This window comes from Chiloscyllium plagiosum, unplaced genomic scaffold (genome assembly GCF_037043375.1).
Source record: "Chiloscyllium plagiosum isolate Xiang-an unplaced genomic scaffold, Cpla_swu_hap1 HiC_scaffold_14, whole genome shotgun sequence".
NCBI classification, from domain to species: Eukaryota; Metazoa; Chordata; class Chondrichthyes; order Orectolobiformes; family Hemiscylliidae; genus Chiloscyllium; species Chiloscyllium plagiosum.
The window spans coordinates 28336854-28359855 of record NW_028270152.1 but is presented as its reverse complement, the minus strand read 5'-3'; the positions used below and the strand labels follow the sequence as shown (position 1 = coordinate 28359855).

At 41.4% G+C, this 23002-nt stretch overlaps 1 long non-coding RNA gene across 3 annotated transcripts in view; it reads right to left on the bottom strand.

The window, feature by feature from the left end:
- LOC148147939 (uncharacterized) overlaps positions 1-22469 on the bottom strand; it is a 64051-nt gene extending 41582 nt beyond the window's left edge. For 2 of the 3 annotated variants that reach the window (XR_015759384.1, XR_015759382.1), the window contains exons 1-2: positions 22398-22469; positions 21463-21528 (exon numbers count right to left, since the gene is read on the bottom strand). This is a non-coding gene — a long non-coding RNA (uncharacterized LOC148147939). The remainder of the gene's footprint in view (positions 1-21462; positions 21529-22397) is intronic. The other variant, XR_015759383.1, reaches the window with a different exon arrangement.
- Between the last annotated feature and the right edge of the window lie 533 nt (positions 22470-23002).

Sequence of the window (23002 nt, the reverse complement as noted above, 5' to 3'; positions counted from 1 at the left end):
ATGTGAAGTTTTGTGTCTGCACACCTGTGTCTTAAAATCTTGCCCTTTATAGGTTAAATACAAACAATTGGATACCAGCAAATGGACATGCAACCTGCCTAGATCATACAAAGACATTACTGCACATGGAACTACATTGCAAATGAGCTGAAAACCAGCTCTGATCAATGGATGGCATATTAAAACATCCACAAAAAGAGCAAGGAAGCAAACGCTGATAAGCATAACTGTATGCTGATGTTGAGTGACTGCAACCAGCTGCAAAACAATCAAATTGTCAACCATGAGCAACAGATATATCTTCAGATGGCTATATCATCAGGAGATCAGGATAAGTCGTCAAATCTTCAATGAGTCAAATTGAAATATTGGTTGTTGGTCTTGTAAAGTCTGTTTTTAACTGTTTGTGCACTTATTGAAATGACAATATAAGCCCATGTAAAAACATACACATCTGATGGGCATAATGTTTCTATCTTTGGAGAAAGGGGGTATTGTGTTATGTCATACAGTTAGTCAGTCAGTATACATTTAAGTGTACATTGTTGGGGAGGCAATGTGGTATTATCACTAGATTATTATTCCAAAGACCCAAGTAATGCTCTGGGGTTCTGGGTTCAAATCCTGCCATGGTAGATGGTGGAATGTGAATTCAATAAATATCTGGAATTAGAGGTCTAATGGTTTTTGTGAAACCACTGTTGATTGTTGGAAAAACTCATATTTGAGAGGGAAACTGTTCTCCTTAGCTGGTGTTATGGACCAGGCCAGACTCAATCAAAACACTTTATGAAGGTAGCCCAGACCCTAACCTTTTACTTTTGTAATGGCAGATGTAAAGTGGATATTCCAGAAGTGATGTAGCTGGTCAAAGCACTCAGTTTTAAATAAAACAATTTAAACAATTCAGATGAAACACAAAAGAAAACAGAATTTAGAATAACAATGTATTTGAAAACGCAACCGACACAATAGCACAACTTAATGAAGCAATTCCAATCCTTAAAACATCCTGTAAATACATCCCTTGGCAAAAGGTATGCTGCCTGACCTGCTGTGTTGTTCCAGCAATAAAGTTTCAACTTTGATCTCCAGCATCTGCAGACCTCACTTTCTCCTAAAAGGTAATTTCTTACAGGGAGGGGAGATTTCAGAGAGAACACTCAGGCCAAACCTCTGTTGAAGGATGGAAACTCTTTTCCCTGTAGCTGCTTCTCTCGGTGCCCAGCAGTTTTTCCGACTCCCTGCTAAAAACTAAACCAAACTATAAAAAACCTGAACTGGGAGAACTGGCCACTCCATTGCTATTGTCTTCAAGTAGCCATTTCCAGACATATCTGAACCTCTGAATTTATGACCCCTCTTGAAAAAAAACCAACAACAACATAACCTTGTTAAAGGGGCAACATCATCACACTGACCTGTCCTACGTATGACTCCAGACCCATATCAATACAATACCCAGTAGACTGTGACTGCTTTCTGGTCAAGAAGGGATGGGCAATAAATACTGACTTAGACAGTGACACCCACATTCTGTGAATGATTTTTTTTTAAAAAGAGACACGCATGTCAACACTGTATGCATTATGTATCAAGGTCTAAGACTCCATCTTAACTTGGGCTACTTAAAGCATGGAAGCATGTTCATTTGTAATCTAAAAGGTTAATTTTTGCCCAGAAATACTTGTGCCTATGACTGTAATACTGGGATTTTTAGTGAGCTATACAGAATCATCTGTTGGATCTTTCAATACCACACTGCCCATATCCAATTCTTATGTTTTGAAGGATCACGAAAGTTGCATCAGGTTAAGCTATCCTGTTGGAGCCAATAGGCATATAATTTCTTCAGTGACTTTCAGTACAAATCAGAAAGGAAGGCATAAACAGATAGAATCTCTCTAAAACTTCTCAATGGAAAATAACTAATAATGGGATTTGCACTTTGTTAATAATATTTTTACCCCCTATATTTCGAGCTATCTCATACATAGCTGCATCCTATGTTAGTGGCATTTGGTAGTCACTTGAGTAAAGGCAATAATGAAAGTGATGGGTCTATTTTTAGTGTGCTGCTAAAAATGGTGTGACGTTCACCACAAAATGTTTCATCAAATGGGAGTCTGACAGTATTGAAATGAAGCAGCTATACTGGGAATCAGTATGCAATATAAAAAGAATCTGAAGGTCCAATTTTATTATTGGTAGAGGTTGCAGAAATTATTTTCAAGCTACTGGTCAGCTTTCTAAACAAAGGATTTTGATCTACTTTCAACTAGGACAGACTGGTTATTGGGGGGGGGTGTACATATATGCTGTCGATCCAGTTGAATAGCAAGCAGAAATTTCATCAGAGCAAAGATATAATACCGTAATCTGATGTAGTGAACCCTTCACCTGAATTTTGTTACATGAAATGTATGCATTGTATTAATTGTTGTGATTGTCGAGCTATGTCGATGGTTTTATGGCAACTTGCAGATGTATTGCTTTTGGTTTGACCTTGGATACAGCTGTGATCTTTACATAATTGTTGAAGTCTGAATGCTTGGCATTTCACGTGCAAACTTCATAAAATTAGCTTCAGACAAAGTGCTACAATTTTATATTTATTTTATCACTTTTATAGATTAGAAAATTTGTACTTAGATGTTACTTCATCTCCCAGGATGTAAGAACAGTTTTAACATCAACATAAACAGTAATGTAACTCAGATATGAAGGACATTTAGGCAAAAGCATGACACTATTACCAGAAGACAGTCTCATAGCGCTGAGCTTTTCTGCCCCAACAGTATACTGTAATATTCAAAAAAACGTTCACCTAGGGATAGCTTAACTGGTAACGTGATGCCTCTGAATGCAATTCTTTCAATGCATACTGGTGTTAGAACTGAGATTTGAAGATGCACCAATTTTCTAGTTTCACTCCCTCAGTGGTCACATTTTAAATTTAACCCAAGTAGTTAAGTTCCTAAAAACCTAAAGTTTAGGTTGTTTCTGTTTTAGCATTAGAAATAATTCTTTCATCAACAAGTCTTAATTAGTTGGTTACAAAGAAAGAATACTCAAACAAATATACAAAGATTATTGACAAAATAAGTTTAGCCTGTGCAAAGACTGACATGTTCATCTTCTGATATTCTAAACTTAACATGAGATAAATATAAAGGAACAAACAGTGGTCGAATATGCCACAGAATACATCAAATAGTAAATGTGATCAAACAGATTCCATATATTTTTGCAATAATTCTACCTCCTCAGAGACTAGTGACATTAATGGTAAAGAAATCTTAATGAGTCTTTGCAAGGGATTATGATCCTTTATTATTGCAGTGCTGATCAGTTGCAATACATCTACATGTTATAATGAAACCATCAGCATAGTCCAACATTCACAACAATGAATACAATGCACAAATTTCACATAACAAAATTCAGGTAGAGTGCTCATTACATCACAATATACCTTACTAACTCCCTGAAAAGCGATTCTGTTACAGACTGTTTCACTGACCGGTCACATTGAAAAAATCCTGGGACAATGCTTCCCTGAATTTCGAGTCATAGAGATGTACAGCACAAAAACAGACCTTTGGTCTAACTTGTCCATGCTGAGCCGATATCCTATATAAATCTAGTCCCATTTGCTAGCACTTGGCCCCTATCCCTCCAAACCCTTCCTATTCATATACCCATCCAGATGCCTTTTAAATGTTGCAATTGTACCAGACTCCACCACTTCCTCTGGCAGCTCATTCCATACACGTGCCACCCTCTGTGTGAAAAAGTGCCCCTTAAATCCCTTTTAAACCTTTCCTCTCTCACCCTAAACCTATGCCTTCTAGTTCTGGACTCTCCCACTCAGGGAAAAGACCTTGTCTATTTATCCTATCCATGTCTCCCATGATTTTTTTATCTTCTAGAAGGTCATCCCTCAGCCATTGACACTCCAAGGAAAACAGCTCCAGCCTATTCAGCCACTCCTTATTGCTCAACCCCTTCAACACTTGCAATATTCTTGTAAATCTTTTCTGAACCCTTTCAAGTTTCTCAACATCCTCTCTATAGCAGGGAGACCAGAATTGCATACAATTCCAAAAGTGGCCTAACCAATGTTCTGTACAGTCACAACATGACCTCCCAACTCCTATACTCAATGCTCTGACCAATAAAGGAAAGCATACCAAACACCTTCTTCACTATCTTATCTATCTGCAACTCCACTTTCAAGGAACATTGAACCTGCACCCCAAGGTCTCTTTACTCAGCCACAATCTGCAGGACCTTACTACTAAGTGTATATATCTGCCTTTCCAAAATACAATATCTCACATATATCTACATAAAACCCCAAATGCTACTCCTCAGCCCATTGTCCCATCTCACTGGATCCCATTGTACTCTGAGGTAACCTCTTCCCTGTCCACTACATTATTTTGGTGTCATCTGCAAAATTACTAACTATACCTCCTATGTTTACATCCAAATCATTTATATGAATGAAAAAAACAGTGGACCCAGCACCAATCCTTGTGGCACACCATTGGTCACAGGCCTCGATTCTGAAAAGCAACCCTCCACCACAACTCTTGGTCTTCTACCTTCGAGCCAGTTGTGTATCCAAATGGCTAGTTCTCCCTGTATTCCATGAGATCAAACCTTGGTAACCAGTCTACCATGAGGGACCATGAAGCCCATACTGATCATGTCCACCACTCTGCTCTCATCAATCCTCTTTGTTACTTCTTCAAAAAACTCAGACAAGTTAGTGAGACATGATTTCCCATGAACAAAGCCATGTTGACTATCGCTAATCAGTCGGCGATAATTCCTGAAGAAGGGCTCATGCCCGAAACGTCGATTCTCCTGCTCCTTGGATGCTGCCTGACTTGCTGCGCTTTTCCAGCAACACATTTTCAGCTATCGCTAATCAGTCCTTACCTTTCCAAATATGTGTAAATTCTGTCCCTCAGGATTCCCTCCAACAGCTTGTCCATCATTGATGTCAGACTCACCAGTCTATAGTTCCTTGACTTTTTCTTACCATCTTTCTTAAATAGTGGCACCACATTAGCCAACCTCCGGTCTTCCAGCAGCTCACCTGTGAATATCAATCCTTGGAAATTGAATTCCAGCATTTACTCACCGGCTTTTCACAAATGGCAAGCTTCACCAAGCCTCTTGATTGGTTTCCTGAACTTTAATGTCACCACATAGAACAATACATCTGCTCTAAGACTTCCCTGACACTTAACTACACAGGATCTGTGTTGTTCACTTGCTTTAGCAGTACAGGTACCAGGAATCTTGCCTAACGTTGACTCTGCTTCTTTCTCTCTCATTACACACTGTCTTCTTGTCTCAGTTTTGAACCTCTGTTCAAATTATAAAATCATATAATTTGACAATACAGGAGGCCATTTGTCCCATTGTATCTGTACCGGCTCCTGAAAGAGCTATCCAGCTACTCCCACTCTCCAGCCCTCTCTGGCTAGCCCTTTAATGTCATACTTTCAAATATGTATCCAGTTGTCTTTTGAAACCTCTTACAGAATCAGCCTCCACCACTTTCCAAGGATGTATTGCAAACCCGAACAATGCTCCAAGTAAAGAGCTTTCTCCTCAGCTCACTCCAAGCTCTCTTGCTGACCATCTTGATATTGTGACCCTTAGTTACCCTTCGGTGGCCCCAAACTGTCCTCAGTGACAACACAGGTCTTGCAACAGCTCTCACAGTGCACAATTGTAAGACACAGAATTTATAGAAAAAGTACTCCACAACCACCTGATGAAGGAGCAGTGCTCTGAAAGCTAGTGCTTCCGATTAAACCTGTTGGACTATAACTTGGTGTTGTGTGATTTTTAACTTTGTACACTCTAGTCCAACACCGGCATCTCCATATCATTGCTAGGCAGAATTGAATGAAACTAATATTTCGAACTGTCAAATGTAGCATTCTTGACTTTGTCGGTAAGCCATGAATGTAAAAATGTTGACTGAGTGCTGGCTCCTGCAACAGAAACTGATACAACAAAAACAGAATTCATCACAATCCATAGAATTACATTGGTCACAGCATAACACAGCAGCTGACAATGTAACACAATTTCAGGCCAAGGATAATTTTAGACAGGTAGTGATGCCAACAGTTAACTGTAACATAACAGATCTTTGCTATGATGTCTGTATACACTGAGAAGTTTATTAGAAGTTTATTTAAATTTTCATTGACTGAAAATACCATTTAACAAGATTTCAAGCATAGTATTAGAATAACTCCACAAAGGCCAGTATCCTGTCACCAAGTGACCATTCATTGACATATGAACAGTCCTTAACTTTAGTACTGCCTCTTCAGTGTCAGCCAGTTCAGTGTCTGAACAGAACTTCCTCTTTTTATCTGTCAGCCAGGGCTCCCTGATTAGACCACATTAACTTCTCCAATTAGCAAATTCATTTTATGGCTGACCTCGTTATAATCACTACACCACGTCCATTTTGAGTCCGAGGATATAAGCTGATCCTTAGCTTTGGAGGGCCTCCTGGGGTGTTTTAGCACTGGGTCAGGTTCTGTACGGGTGGCGTGTAACGATGGGAGCTAACCGCTTGCACCAGGGGCATCCCTGTAGAATTTCACTTCCTCCTTTTGGTGGCAAAGGTGGCTACATCTGTCATGTCCATCTCGGATTCTGAGGACTTGTCACGCTTAGCAGATAGGGGGAACCAACAGGATCCGACAGTCTCTGAGTGTTCTGAGGAGCCAGCATGTTTTTCTCCCACTCCATTTACAAGTTTGCAGCTTTCATGTGATCCATGTGCTTGTTCAGGATCACCACTTCATACGTCATTCAAACCACATACGTCACTCGACCCGATCTCAGGTTGACCATGTCTCTCACTCATGTGGAGCTATTTCTGTGATTCTTACACCAAACTTCATCCCCTGTATCAAACTGTCTCTCAGTTGGCATAGCCTTGGGTCTGGGATTGGTGTTCCTAATTCTGTTTCACTCTCACTCTTCCCCTGCACCTCCCCCTCCTACCCCCGCAGATCCGGAAGATCAGATGTAGTCGGGGCAAAGTCTTCTCTCCATTAGCAGCTCTGCTGGTGCTATCCCTGTAGCTTCATGTGTGGTGGTCCTGTAATCAAATAAGAACAGCGACAGCTTGTTACCTAGCAAGGTTGTAAGCTGTTTCTTCAAGTCAACCTTCAATGTTTGGACTGCTCTTCCTGCCAGGCCATTGCATGATGGAAAGTATGGAGCTGTCCTTATATGTTGAACCCAGTTCAACTTTAGGAAATACCCAATTCCCTGCTGGTAAACAATGGCATGTTATTTGTGAACAACACTTCCAGGACTTCCTGTATTGAAAGAAGATGGGCATAGTATTTCAATCATCATCCCATTTCACAAATGGGCCCTATGCATGTCCAGCATAGTGGTCAGTTACAATGACTAAGAACATTGATTTCATGAAAGGACCTGCATACTCAATGTACAACTAAACTCAAGGTTTACCTGCCATTCCCATTGATGGGGGGAGGGGGGAGCTGCTGGTGGTAACTTTTATCCTTGTTGGCACACTGGGCGCTGCCCCACCCATACCGCTATGTCTACATCCAGGCCTGACCACCAGTTATAACTTCGGAGAAAGTGAGGACTGCAGATGATGGAGACCAGAGTTGAAAAGTGTGGTGCTGGAAAAGCGCAGCAGGCCAGGCAGCATCTGAAGAGCAAGAGAATCGGCGTTTCGGGAATAAGCCCTTCTTGCCAACATCTTCAGTTTGGAAACTCTTAGAAGGCCCAGATAGAATCCAGCCAGCATCCGGCAGCGACCTTTGCTCAGGGCAATTACTCTTTCTCCCAATAACAATATGCTGTCCTCCACTGTAAGCTGGTCTCTCTGGATCCAAAAAGGTTTATCTTTTAAATGTAATAGTCCTTGGCTTCCCCCATCACTACTAGCTGTTTCTATTTTGCCAGGACCCGATCTTTCTGCATTCAAGGTCTGATATTGTCAGCTGTGCCTGGGAGTGTGTCCCGAAAATTTAATACTATTACAGACGCTTCAACTGGGGGGTACCAACTGGTTGGATCTGCTAATGGGAGGTGGCTCAATACATCTGCATTCACGACTTGGCCTCCCAGATGGTGCTCTAACACATAACTAGAAGCATTTTATATTAGTGCCCACCACTGAATGTGGATCCAAGCTATGGGCAGCACTGCCTTGTCCTCTTTAAGGAAACAAAGCAGGGGTTTGTAGTCCATAATTATCACAAATTTCACCCATAAAGGTAATGGTGGAACTTTCTGAATTCAAATATGACCACCAATTCTTCGTTCTCTATCTGAGCGTATTTATGCTCTAAGTTAGCCAATGTCCTGGATGCATATGCTATTAGGCTTCTCCATTGGGCCACCTATGACATAATACTGCCCTGATGCTGTACAGTGAGGCATCATATGTCAATATCAAATATCACAGATGACAACTGTTCATTGAAAGCTAGGGCATGTCTATGCAAACATTTCTAAGGCTGATCCTTTTTAAAGAGTTGATGCAAAGGTGCCAGTATGGTGGCCAGATTATGTATGAACTTTCCGTAATAATTTACTAGCTGTAAGATCCTGGACTGTCATGGGTGCCAGGGAAAATTTGATCACCCTCAATTTATCTTCCAACGGATATAGCCAAGTCTTGTTGAATCTGTAGCCTAAGTAGGTCATGTGGAGAACACACATTTTCCCCTGGTATGGCCTTGGGAAAATGTCTTAGGACTACATCAAAGTTCTAAGTGTTTCTTGTTCGTTTCGCCACTTATTAGAGTGTCATCAAGGAAAATAGTGACCTGAGGTAGACCTTGCGAAACATTCTCCATCGTCCCAAAATTGTTAAAGCTGAGGATACCCCAAATGGTAGTTTCATCCATTGGTATAAGATTTTAGGGATCTTAATTGTAGCAGACTTCTGGGAATCCTTGTCTAACCACAACTGCAAGTATGCATGGCTAGTGTCCAGCTTCAGAAAGGACCGCACACTCTGCCAGTTTTGCACATAAGTCCTCTATGTAAGGGATTGGATAATTATCCAACTGCACAAAGTGGTGTACTGTTTATTTAAAATCCTCACTAAGATGGACTGACCTGTCAGGCTTCAACATTGGTACAACCAATGCTGTCCATTCCAAAAATTGGATGGTTTGATGATTCCTTCACTTGCCAGCCTCCTGAGTTCTGCCTCTATTTTTGCCCATAAGCCAAATGGCACTGGGCAAACCCTGCAGAATCGTGGAATTGCTTCCTAGTCAGCATGCAAGGTGGCTTTGGCTCCTTTGATACCCAGACCTTCCTGGAAGGTTTCCATGTATTTAATTAGGACTTCACTCAGCAGCCTTTTTACAATTGAAAAGTGTTGCTCAATCTAGGTGAATCTCTCACAACCAATGACGCCCCATCAAGCCTGGGCCCAAACCTTTTACTACAATCGGAGATAACTGAACCAGCTCCTTTTCCTAAGTTTCTTCAGAACTGAATTTATAGCCTTAGTCTGTAAAGGTTCAACCTAGCCAAGATCTTGCACAAACTTAACAGCTGCAGTATGGAGTGAATTTTATTAAAAACTAGTGATCACTGATTTCGCCATGGTAGTTCCAACCTTAATTAAAACCAGATTTCCATTTAACCTGATGTTTGCTTTTAGGAGTTCTGATTTGGATGTTGCTAAGCAATTTAGCTCGTCCAAACCAGACATAGGAGGATGTTCCAGAGTGTGCACTCTCCAGCATACCCTCTTGGATACTGGCCTATGATTTACCTTACTCAATTTATGTCTAGTAAGCATCTTTAGCTGTCTCAAGTCTACAAAATGGGCAGCAACTACAATCGCTTGCCGGCCTGGATCATGAAGGAGATTTTAACAGTTTGGTCATTGCTTGGCTTTGTTTTTGGAGTTTTGCTGTCGGCCAATCTAGAGTTCCTCTGATCAGGATATGTCCTGAGTGAGGACATGCAGTTGCCCGCACTCAAGTGGTGTTCCATAAGCTCAGTCAGACTGGTGAGGGTGTCAACTTCCTTTGGAATACCCCACATCTCTTATGCTGAACACTTTCCAATGGTAAAGCCAGTTGTAGTACCTGTTTGAAGTCCAGTTGGGCTTCAGCTAGTAGACTAAGAACTTAAGGGTTAAACCAAATGCAGATATTTCTGCCAGTTTCTTAACCAAATCAAAAATCCCAATAGGGATTCCTCTGGTTGTCAAATTACTGAGTAAAAATGATAGCATTGCAGAGTTAGACGCAGCTTTGGGTCATAATATTTCTTAACGCTTGTCTGTCAATTTTTGAAAGGTGTTAGTATCTGGTTCCTCAAAGTTAGCCTCCGAACAGAAATAGGTGTGGCTCCACAAAGTCTCAGGAGAATTACTTGTTGCATTTCATCTACCACAAAATTGTTTGCCTGAAAATATAATACATTCTTTCCACATACTGGGTCCAGTCCTTGAAGGCAGGGTCAAACGAGGCAAGCTTCACAAACAAAGGAATAATGTAAGAAATGTTTAAACCAACTCAAAGACAACTTTTGTTAGCAAATTTCTTCAGGAAGAAAGTTATTCCTGTTGCCACTGAAGTCACAGTTTATTTACACATGCATAGTTCTTGACTTTGGTACTGCCTCAGAGCTAGATACTAGAGACTGTCAGTATTTCTGACTCACATCCTTGTCTTTTATTATTACCCCCACATTACGGCCTAACTGCAGTAGTGGTTATATTTCCCTAGCACCCATGGTGTGTGTGTGTGCGGGTGTGAGACACAGTGAAAGATAACAGGTGTACAAATCTTTATTCAATTCCCACCACCAGAAAGAAAGGAAACACCCGAGTGGCCAGGGACAAGCAGTGCCCTTCGTAGAGGACAATGCTGACTGATCAAACAGTGAAGGGGAGGGCAGGGATTAAATCAAAATAGAGATAGAGGGGGAAATAATGCACTCCATTCCCGGCATCACATCCTTTTTATTTGTCAGCCAGGGCTCCCTGATTGGGGCTGTTAATCTGGTCCAATCAGGGAACTCATTCTATGAGATCCAGCTGGCTGATATGATTTTGATCACTACAACACAATCAGAAATCTCCTGCTATGGCTATATGTTACACAATCCAATAATCCAATCCATTTAATTCTTCAAGAACCAGTCCAATATTATTCCCAGTTCCCGTGGCTTGTTTGCTTTTCCTTCCACAGTTTCTAAGCCGAGAACCAGCTTTTACCATGTGGATTAAACTGAAATATACTTCCCTATAACCCAGTCTAGGTGATTACCCCAGCCTCCACACTGGCTCGAACGATATGTTGGAGGTTGGGGATAAGCAATATGGACAGAGATAGGGTAGGGAGCGATGCTGGCATCTTGTTGTTTTTAAACCTGTCAAACTTACCTATTGCTGTTGCTTTTATTTTTGTGAAATAAAATGTGCATATCTTCAGTCAAATCAACAATTGAAATACAGCATTTCAGGGTAAGGAGCAAAATGAGCAAGGATTAAAGATACTGATATAAATCTTTTAAAAGGAACAAGGAACAAGAAACTCATAGCTCACATGAAGTTTGTTTCACATTATTCTAGCATTCTGAAAGAGTGGTGTTCAACTCATTCTTAGGTATTTTGTGAGCAAGACACAGAGTCAAAGTCTTAGATTCATACAGCAGATCCTTCCGTCTAACCAGTCCACGTTAGCCAAGTTCCCAAACTAAACTAATCTCAAACGCCTGCACTTGGCCCATATCCCTCTAAACATTTCTTATTTGTGTATTTATCCAAATGTCTTTAAAACATTGTAACATCTGCATCCGCCACTTTCTCTGACAGTTCATTCCACACACAAACCACTGTGTAAAAAAGTTGCCCCTTATGTCCTTTTTAAATCTTTCTCCTCTTGCCTTAAAAATATTCTCCTTAGTTTTGAACTCCCCGACCCTCGAGAAAAATCCCTTGTCATTCACCCTACCTGTGCCCCTCAATAAGGTCGCACCTCAACCACATATGCTCCAGTGACAAAAGTCCCAGCCTTTCCAGTCTATTTTTATATCTCAAACACTCCATTGCCAACAACATCCTGGTAAAATGTTTCACCAGTCAGAATTCAATACGGATTTTACAGATTCAAGCACTCCACATGGCAAAAGCCTACTATGTCAGTTGTCAACACAAAAGTAATAAAATACTTTTTAAAAATGTGGAAACCACACAAAAGACTCATTGGCAAGTGAAATGAAACAGCCTTTTATTTATTTTATCTTTGTTCTGTGTTCTTATTTCATTAAAGATCGCAGCAGCTGGCCGAGCTGCTCAAAACTGACAAAGTACAACATTGTTTGACTGCCAGGAACTATCACTAACTGCTAATTCACAAGACCATAAAATCGTGCTTATGCTCCTCAGAATGACTGAAGGCTTCCAGCTAGAAATTAATCTCCAGGAAAAATCAAGTTCACCTACGGACAGAGGATTAATAAGGAAACTATCTTTTGTTGCTCCTGTCTCTTAAATTCTTAGTGCTAAAATGATTAAGGAAAATGTGAGTGGTGTTGTCTGGTAGGTAGAAGATCATCCATGCACATATTGATTGGTAGAGACTGCTCAAAGAGTTGAATAGTCTCCCCTTGCTCCTATTTCTTAATTCTTCCATTTTTATTACTTACCTGGGTTATGCCAGAATAGATTTAAGACAATTATAAGTAACAGGTTGGCAAGAAATAAACACAAAGCGAGTAAGCTAGGTGCAGTATTACTGGCCATCATTAACATGTCAATTGGTCTCATCTATAAACATGCCCAATGGAAAAGTTTGGGGAGTACTATCATATTGTCTCACCAATTAAGGTTGAACTGGTATTAGGCAGGCTGTTATCCCGCAGCCCCCCATGACCCTCAAAAGGGAAGCAGCAACCCAGTATATGTATAGGCCCAACTGTGGTCCATTTTACCATGGATTCCTTCCTACCTTCACCAAGCTGGATGGCATGTTTAGCATTGTTACCTCACAGCACCAGAGACCTGGGTTCAATTCTTGAGCGACTGTCTGTATGGAGTTTGTGTGATCTCCCTGTGTCTGTGTGTGTTTCCTCTAGATGTTCTGGATTCCTCCCACAGTCCAAAGATGCACAGGTTAGGTGCGTTGGCTGTGCTAAATTGCCCATCATCCAAGATGTGTAGGAAAGGTGGATTGGCTGTGGGAAATGGTAGGGTTGGGGGGTGTGAGTCTGGCTAGGATGCTCTTCAGAGATTCAGTGTGAACTTGTTAGGGCAAATAGCTTGTTTCACACTGTAATGGGTCCATTCTATGTGAGGTGACTGTCAGCAAAATCTCAGTGGCAGCCCAGAGTGAATGCTTTGAAAGCAAACAGAAGGTTGTTGTGGGGAAAATTGGCAGCCTCAGAGTCAGAGTTGGAGTTCAATGACAGAGTTTATGGTGCAAGGAAATACCAGAGCTCTGGGGAGAAAAAGACACAAACAGCACAGTGGTCAGCTGCGAGTCTTCTCTCAACCCAGAGCACATGTCAAGATACTTTTATACATTTTGTAATATAATAAGTCAGTGATGAAGTTATTGTCTCTGTAACATGGTTTGTTTATTCTAAGCATAGCAAATCATGAATAGTTTCGATGCAGTCATTGTCAGTTCCAGCGCAGCCTTTGTTAATTTCAGCATGGTCGTTTTCAGTTTCAGTGCAGACATTGTCAGTTTCAATGTCTGCGCGGAAGTCCATTGCTGTAGTAATGGGAGCTAATTGCTCATCCTGAGAAAGACGGTTACTGCAACCCTGGCTATTATCACTCTGTATTGAGTCCATATCAGACTGTTAGCATTTCTATCAAAGGTATTAGCTGAACCCAGACACTTTGGCAGGCAGTATACACTACTCATGTGCATTCTCTCGTCCAACTATCTCAAAACTAATCAACTAGGTTGTGAGCGCATTATGCTGGGATTCTGGTGGCCCTGGGCAGTGTCTGTGTTCACTCTGCTGTCTCTCTCCATATTGTGGTCCAGCAGCCATCTTGTGTGTCAAGTGGCCAACTTATGACTCAGCAGCCATCTGGTGTGCGCATGTGCCTGGTGTCACCCTGCTCAGTGCCATCTCCCACTTCACTCCCATCTTTGTGTTCAAAGAGGCAACTTCTAAGATCTCCTGCAGACTACCCAATTCACATGTAGAGGTAGGTCATCTCTCGGAGCTCCTCCTCCCAAGAGGTATCGTGGAGTCCTAATTTAATTTGGGCTCTTCCATGGTGACACTCACTGCTGGTACAGTTCTCGTCAGTTGAGCGTTACAGCAGAGCTTTAAACACCCGAGGCCCACACAGCATACCAGCATGAGTGCAATGAGGAGAACTATCCTGTGTACAAAATAGGGTCCCCAAGATTTACCTAGCAACCAATTTAGTCAGCTGTCTCTAATTGCGGTTCCCTGTCAAAAAGTATCCAGCTGGTCTCAGATATTCTTGATGGCTTCTGTAATGTTATAGGAGGCATGAGTGATACAATTGTCACCAATAATTGTACCAAATTCCCCTTGTTGTGCTAATTGATAATCGACCACGTAATGTGCCTGCTGTGTGTGGAGTCTGAGTTCAGCCAGCTCTGTATTAATTGCTTCCAGAGCGTTTGAGGTAATATTGCCTAAGATAGTCAGACGGGAAGAAAGTGAGGACTGCAGATGCTGGAGATCAGAGCTGAATATGTGTTGCTTGAAAAGCACAGCAGGTCAGGCAGCATCCAAGGAGCAAGAGAATCGACGTTTCGGGCATGAGCCCTTCTTCAAGAATGAGGAAAGTGTGTCCAGCAGGCTAAGATAAAAGGTAGGGAGGAGGGACTTGGGGGAGGGGCGTTGGAAATGCGATAGGTGGAAGGAGGTCAAGGTGAGGGTGATAGGCCGGAGTGGGGGTGGGGGCGGAGAGGTCAGGAAGAAGATTTCAGGTTATGAAGGTGGTGCTGAGTTCGAGGGATTTGACTGAGACAAGGTGGGGGGGAGGGGAAATGAGGAAACTGGAGAAATCTGAGTTCATCCCTTGTGGTTGGAGGGTTCCTAGGTGGAAGATGAGGTGTTCTTCCTCCAACCGTCGTGTTGCTATGATCTGGTGATGGACGAGTCCAAGGACCTGCATGTCCTTGGTGGAGTGGGAGGGGGAGTTGAAGTGTTGAGCCACAGGGTGGTTGGGTTGGTTGGTCCGGGTGTCCCAGAGGTGTTCTCTGAACCGTTCCGCAAGTAGGCTGCCTGTCTCCCCAATATAGTGGAGGCCACATCGGGTGCAGCGGATGCAATAAATGATGTGTGTGGAAGTGCAGGTGAATTTGTGGCGGATATGGAAGGATCCCTTGGGGCCTTGGAGGGCTAATTGCTAAATTAACCTACATATCAACCTTAAGAGAATCCTAAACTAATGCTCCCATGTCCCTTTGCACTTCAGGCATCTGAAGCTTTTCCTCATTTTGAGAATAATGTATGCCTCAAACAAAGTGTGTAACTTCACACTTTCAAACATAGTATTCCATTTGCCACTTATTTGCCCACTCTGCTAGCCTGTTAAAGTCCTTCTCAGGTCCCCACTTCCTCAATGCTACCTTTCCCTCCATCTACCTTTGTGTCATCTACAAACTTAGCAACAATGCCCTCAGTTCCTTTGTCCAGATCATTAATGTATAATGCGAATAGTTTGGTCCCAACATTGACTCCTGCAGAACTCCACTCCTCACCTGCTGCCTTCCTTCAGTAACACCTTGCCAGTTGAGCTCTCAATCAACAGCTAACCAGAGACCCTGAAAAAAATCCAGTCTCTGTCTTACTCCTTAAACCAGAGCATCCCACTCAGCTCAAACATCAGAAAAACAGACATTGTGCAGGGAAATTGTAAAGAGCAATTTAGGCTAACCTGAAACTGCTTAAGAGCTGATGGTTAAAAATAAAATCAGTTCACATGCATAGCATCTTACTCATATTATCTTGCAATGAAAGCCAACATACTATTTTTCTTCCTCGCTGCTTGCTGCAACTATATACTTACTTTCAATGACTGGGTACAAGGACAGCCAGATCCCTTTGCACACTAATTATTCCCAATCTCTCACTATTTAAATAATAAACTTGCCATTCTGTTTTTTCTGACCAAACTAGGCAACTTCACATTTATCCTTGTAAAACTGCACATGTCATATACTTGTCCACTCAACGTGTCCACCTCACCCTGAAACCTCTTTAGTAATCATACTCCTGTCTGGTTTTGTGTTGTCAGCAAACATTGGAAATATTAGCGTTGACTCCCTCATCCAAATCATTTATCTTTGCTGTGAAAAGCTGACGTCAAAGATCTGAACAACTGCACTATCCAATTTGTCACCTCTGTCCACTTCAAAAAAGACTTGTTATTCCTACTTGCAGTTTCTGATCTGCTCACAATTTTTTGAATTCATGCCAGTATATTACCACCAATCCCATCTCCTTTGATTCTGTGTAATAATATTTTATGTGGGACTTTATCAAAACTTCTATAAGCATCCATAAATACACCATGTCCAATAGTTCTCCCTCATCTATTCTATTACTTACATTCTCAAAAATCTTACTAAGTTTGTCAAATATGATTTTCTTTTCATAGATCCATGTTGACTTTATGTTATACCATTGGTAATTTTAAGTGTCCAATTATCATATCCTTTATAATACACTGAAATCATTTTCCCTAATACTCATTTTAAGCTGACCAGTCTATAGTTTCCAGTTTCCTCCCTCCCTCCATTTTTAAACAGTGGGTGACATTTGCTATCCAGTAATCTGCAGGAATGTTCCAGAATATACAGGATTTTGGAAGATGACAACAAATATTCATTATTTCCTTGCCCAGCTCATTACTCAAAGATGTAGATTAGCAGACCCTTGGATTATTCATTTTTTTGCCACACATTTCTTTTTAAATGAGTATTAATTTATTTCAGTTCCTTCTTCCTAAGAGATTGTTGCTTCCCAAGAACTTCTGGAAAGTTTTTGTGTCTTCATCAATGAAGATGCAATGAAAGTAATTGTTTACTTTCTGTCATTTTCTTGTTCTCTATCATCAACTCTCATGTTTCAGTCTGTAAGGGACCTATAGTTGTCTTCACAAATCTTTCTTCACACATACATATAGAAGCTCTTACCATCTGCTTTTATGTTCCTTGCATGTTTACTCCTCTGTTCTATTTTTTTCTATTCTTCATTACCTTTATGGTTCTTCTTTTTGGAATTCTAAACTGTTGCCAATAATCAGGATTACTACTTTTTTTGAGCAACTCTTCTTTGGATCTAATACTATCCATAACTTATTTTGTTAAAAATAGTGGGACCGCTTTTCCAATTGCCTTCTTTCAACAAAAGGAATGCACTGCTGCTGAAATGCATGCATTTGTTATTTAAATCTTAACATTGCCTTTTGACTGTCTATTACTAACAGTACCATACTACCTTTGTTCTGTTTCACCTGCTCTATCTAATGATTGAATACTGTTGAATGTTCAGTTCCCAGCTTTCACCACACCACAATCTAATCATAGTTGTTTGCAAATATTTGTGTTGTTAATTCATCTATCTCATTGTGAATGTGCAGTATATTCAGAACTTTAGATGTCTTTTTGATGTTTAATATATTTTTTCTACTCCACCCCTATTTGCTGCAATACCTTTCTTCATCTCTCTTCCACTTCTGCTTTCTACTTTTCTGGCTTTCATTTCCATCTTTGTTTCTGTCACTCTTGCCTCCATGCTTAGGTTCCCATTCCCCTGTCACTCTAGTTTAAACCATCCCTCACTGTACTAGCAAACACATGGTGAATATGTTGGTTCTGGTCATTCTGGGGTGCAAACCATCCAGCTTGTATAGGTCCCATCTTCCCCAGGATTGATCCCAAAACTGGAAAAACCTAAATCCCTCTCAACCCAATCTTCCAGTCAAGCATTCATCCAAGTAATTCTCCTAATCCTGATTTTGCTAACATGGGGCATTGGGAATAGTCCTGAGACTATGTCTTTTGAGCTTCTCCTTTCTAAAATATTCTCTTGCTCCCTATATTTGGCTTGCTGGGCCTCATCCCTTGTTTTCCCTCAATGCAGTTGGTAACGACATGACCATGACCCTTGACCGTCTTTCCTCCAACTTTAGAATGTCATGTAGTTGCTGAGTAACATCCTTGAACATGGAAATAAGGAAAGAACATACCAGCCTGGTGTCACCTCAGCAGCCATGAAAACATCCATCTGTTCCTTTTGCAATAGAATTCTATATCAATTTTGATCTTGTCCTTTGTTTTTCCCAACTCGCATGCGTTCTCCACTCCAGGTGCCACAGACTTGACTCACAGAGTCATGGAGTCATAGAGTCATAGAGATGTACAGCATGGAAACAGACTCTTCGGTCCAGCCTGTCCATGCCGACCAGATATCCCAACCCAATCTAGTCCCACCTGCCAGCACCCGGCCCATATCCCTCCAAACCCTTCCTATTCATATACCCATCCAAAAGCCTCTTAAATGTTGCAATTGTACCAGCCTCCACCACATCCTCTGGCAGCTCATTCCATACATGTACCATCCTCTGCGTGAAAAAGTTGCCCCTTAGGTCTCTTTTATATCTTTCCCCTCTCACCCTAAACCTACGCCCTCTAGTTCTGGACTCCCCGACCCCAGGGAAAAGACTTTGTCTATTTATCCTATCCATGCCCCTCATAATTTTGTAAACCTCTATAAGATCACCCCTCAGCCTCCAATGCTCCAGGGAAAACAGCCCCAGCCTGTTCAGCCTCTCCCTGTAGCTCAGATCCTCCAACTCTGGCAACATCCTTGTATTTCTTTTCTGAACCCTTTCAAGTTTCACAACATATTTCCAATAGGAAGGAGACCAGAATTGCATGCAATATTCCAACAGTGGCCTAACCAATGTCCTGTACAGCTGCAACATGACCTCCCAACTCCTCTACTCAATACTCTGACCAATAAAGGAAAGCATACCAAACGCCTTCTTCACTATCCTATCTACCTGCGACTCCACTCTCAAGGAGCTATGAACCTGCACTCCAAGGTCTCTTTGTTCAGCAACACTCCCTAGGACCTTACCATTAAGTGTATAAGTCCTGCTAAGATTTGCTTTCCCAAAAAGAAGCATCTCGCATTTATCTGAATTAAACTGCATCTGCCACTTCTCAGCCCATTGGCCCATCTGGTCCAGATCCTGTTGTAATCTGTGGTAACCCTCTTCGCTGTCCACTACACCTCCAATTTTGGTGTCATCTGCAAACTTACTAACTGTGCCTCTTATGCTCGCATCCAAGTCACTTATGTAAATGACAAAAAGTAGAGGACCCAGCACCGATCCTTGTGGCACTCCATTGGTCACAGGCCTCCAGTCTGAAAAACAACCCTCCACCACCACCCTCTGTATTCTACCTTTGAGCCAGTTCTGTATTCAAATGGCTAGTTCTGCCTTTATTCCATGAGATCAAACCTTGCTAATCAGTCTCCCATGGGGAACCTTGTTGAACGCCTTACTGAAGTCCATATAGATCACATCTACTGCTCTGCCCTCATCAATCTTCTTTGTTACTTCTTCAAAAAACTCAATCAAGTTTGTGAGACATGATTTCCCATGCACAAAGCCATGTTGACTATCCCTAATCAGTTCTTGCCTTTCCAAATACATGGACATCCTGTCCCTCAGGATTCCCTCCGACAACCTGCCCAGCACCGAGGTCAGGCTCACAGGTCAATAGTTCCCTGGCTTGTCTTTACCGCCCTTCTTAAACAGTGGCACCAAGTTTGCCAACCTCCAGTCTTCCAGCACCTCACCAGTGACCATCAATGATACAAATATCTCAGCAAGAGGCCCAGCAATCACTTCTCTAGCTTCCCACAGAGTTCTCCGATACACCTGATCAGGTCCTGGAGATTTATCCACTTTTAACCGTTTCAAGACATCCACCACTTCCTCCTCTGTAATATGGACATTTTGCAAGATGTCACCATCTATTTCCCTGCAGTCTATATCTTCCATATCCTTTTCCACAGTAAATACTGATGCAAAATATTCACTTAGTATCTCCCCCATTTTCTGTGACTCCACACAAAGGCCGCCTTGCTGATCTTTGAGGGGCCCTATTCTCTCTCTCGTTACCCTTTTGTCCTTAATATATTTGTAAAGACCGTTTGGCTTCTCCTTAATTCTATTTGCCAAAGCTATCTCATGTCCCCGTTTTGCCCTCCTGATTTCCCTCTTAAGTATAGTCCTACTTTCTTTATACTCTTCTAAGGATTCACTCAAAATATCCTGTCTATACCTGACATATGCTTCCTTCTTTTTCTTAACCAACCCCTTAATTTCTTTAGTCATCCAGCATTCCCTATACCTACCAGCTCTCACTACTCTCACTACTTTCCCTTGAGAAATCCTGTCTTCTAGCATAACTGAAATGGAAATACATTAGCATGACAATGATGACCCAAGGGATTCTTGCACTGCCTGCTTAGTGCTTACACTCTGATAATCACCTATTCTATTTCTGACTTTGTACTCTTTACCTGCGAAGTGACCACCACACCATGTGTTACCCACAAAAATCTCAAATTTGTAGATATGCCACAGTGATTTCAGCTAATTCCAGATCTGAAACACAGAATTCGAGACACAGCTGATGTCGTCACCTTGGAAACTCGAACTGTCCCTGTCTCCCCACATTGCACAAGTGGAGCATTCCACATGCTGAGCTGTCCTGTCATGCCTTTTCCTTAAAATAGTATCTTTCTGTTTGCTTTACTTAACTAGAGGGTATAGGTTTAGGGTAAGAGAGTAAAGATATAAAAGGAACCTAAGAGGTAACTTTTTCACGCAGAGCGTGGTGCGAGTTTTGAATGAGGCTACCAGAGGAAGTGATGGAAGCTGATACAATTACAGCATTTAAAAGGCATCTGGATGGGTATATGAATAGGAAGGGCTTAGAGGGGTATGGGTCAGGTGCTAGCAATGGGACTAGATTAATTCAGGATATCTGGTCGGCATGGACAAGTTGGATTGAAGGGTCTGTTTCCTTGCCATGCATCTCTATGACTCTATGACATTACCTCACCCTTGTCATGGGGTTCTCACCTTGCCAGACCCTGTCCGTCATACTAGCTGGTGTCACAGAGTCCTAATGCACTCCTCTTCTTTGCCCACTAGCAGAGGTTTGTCAATTGTATGTGTTATAAGAGCCAAGACTGAATGCAAAATGTTCTAAAATTTCTCCCACGATTATATCTGACTCAATTTAACACCTACAATTTGAAATTATTACAGTGCCTTTAAGTTAGCAAAAGATCTAAAGGCAATTAACAATGTATTAACACTGATGAGTTGAATGGCTAGTTTGTAGAAAAAACAGCTGTTACCAGTGTGACTTGTCAGACCAGGAAGTTGTTAAGTTTGATGGTCATAATCCACATTTACAATGTTGCCTTTGAAAGAATTCAAAAAATTTTTTGTCAGTTTAAAGAAGATTTTTCTGAAAGTTGCTCTTAAACAGTTGCAGGAAGATAAATCGTTTTTAACCTCCCCACCCTCGCACTTTAATTGTCCTTCAGCCAGTTTAAAATAGATTTAATATTTAGTTGTTCAACTGAGAGCTTTGTCACTTAGGAGTGAAATCAGGAAACACTCCTTCAAAAAAATGAAAAGGTACAACTTCCTTCCCCTAAAGGGTGTGTTTAGAGGCTCAATTGAAATGTTCCACAACAACACACTTTAAGAGGCATTTTTAACATAATAAACTGTTCCAGTGCATTGCACAAGATTGCTATCAAGCAAAATTTGACATCCTGCCACAAAATGTGACCAGCAGCTTGTTTGTAAACTTTGAGGGAGCTGGAGAGGAGGTATGGTTTCAGATGAGAAATAAGGCTTTTGAGGCCTAAGCAGCTGTTGGCTGAGCAGCCAGGGATGAAGCAATTACAATGGAGGACGTGCAAAAGCTAGCAGTGGAGAGTGTAGAGGTCTCAGAAGCTTGTAGAACTGCAGGCTATATCAAAGGAGAGAAAGAGAAAATGGAAGGATCTGAAAACACAGGATGTTAAACTTGAAATGTTGTCAGGCCATAAGTAAGACAAGAAGGACAGGGGTAGCGCTAAATGAGACTTAGAGGTTTAGGATATGGCAAGTGACATTTTGGATGAGCTTAAGGTTATGGGGAGGGAAGATTATTTTTTGCCTGAGAAATTAAAAATGAGAATAAACACTTAGAAAAACCAGAAGTGGGAGATATCAGTGGGATTAGGTGTGGGGTTATGACAGTCCTTGAATGGAATTTTTAACACCAAACAGAACTTACCGGTGACTTCACAGAAGATTTGGATAAAGCTGCAAAACCAGAAGAGCAGGAAACAGGAAAACACTGTTATTAAAATGATTAACTGAAATTGATAATGCTTAACGTACTTTCTATTGACTCACGCAATCTGATTGACACAACAGGTCTTAAAAGTTAATAAAGTGCAAGAAGGATCTTTTGGTTAAAACAAATCAGACTTTATCACCAACCAAGGTATACTTACTTCCTCTTTGGCAGTGCACATCAGAAAAGGATGGAATGTTTTCCATGTTCTAGGAACATTGTATTTGCAAGAGTTCTTCAGAGGCCAGCAACCTGGCATAAATTCCCCTTATTTTCAAATACATAGCCTTTGACAATTGCACTGCCTCTCACTGAATCAGGCATTCAGGGGGCCCAATATCCCTAACATACACCCTTTTATGTCAGACAGTTCTCTCTGTTTGGAGTAGACCAACAGCCCCAATTAGGGAACTCATAGTCTATAAGGTCCAGCTGGCTGACCCATTACAATCACTACCGTATTGATTCTATTCCCTCTCCTTATCATCAATTTAACATTTGGCTCAAAAACAGGTAAGCATTGAAAATTATATGAGGAACTT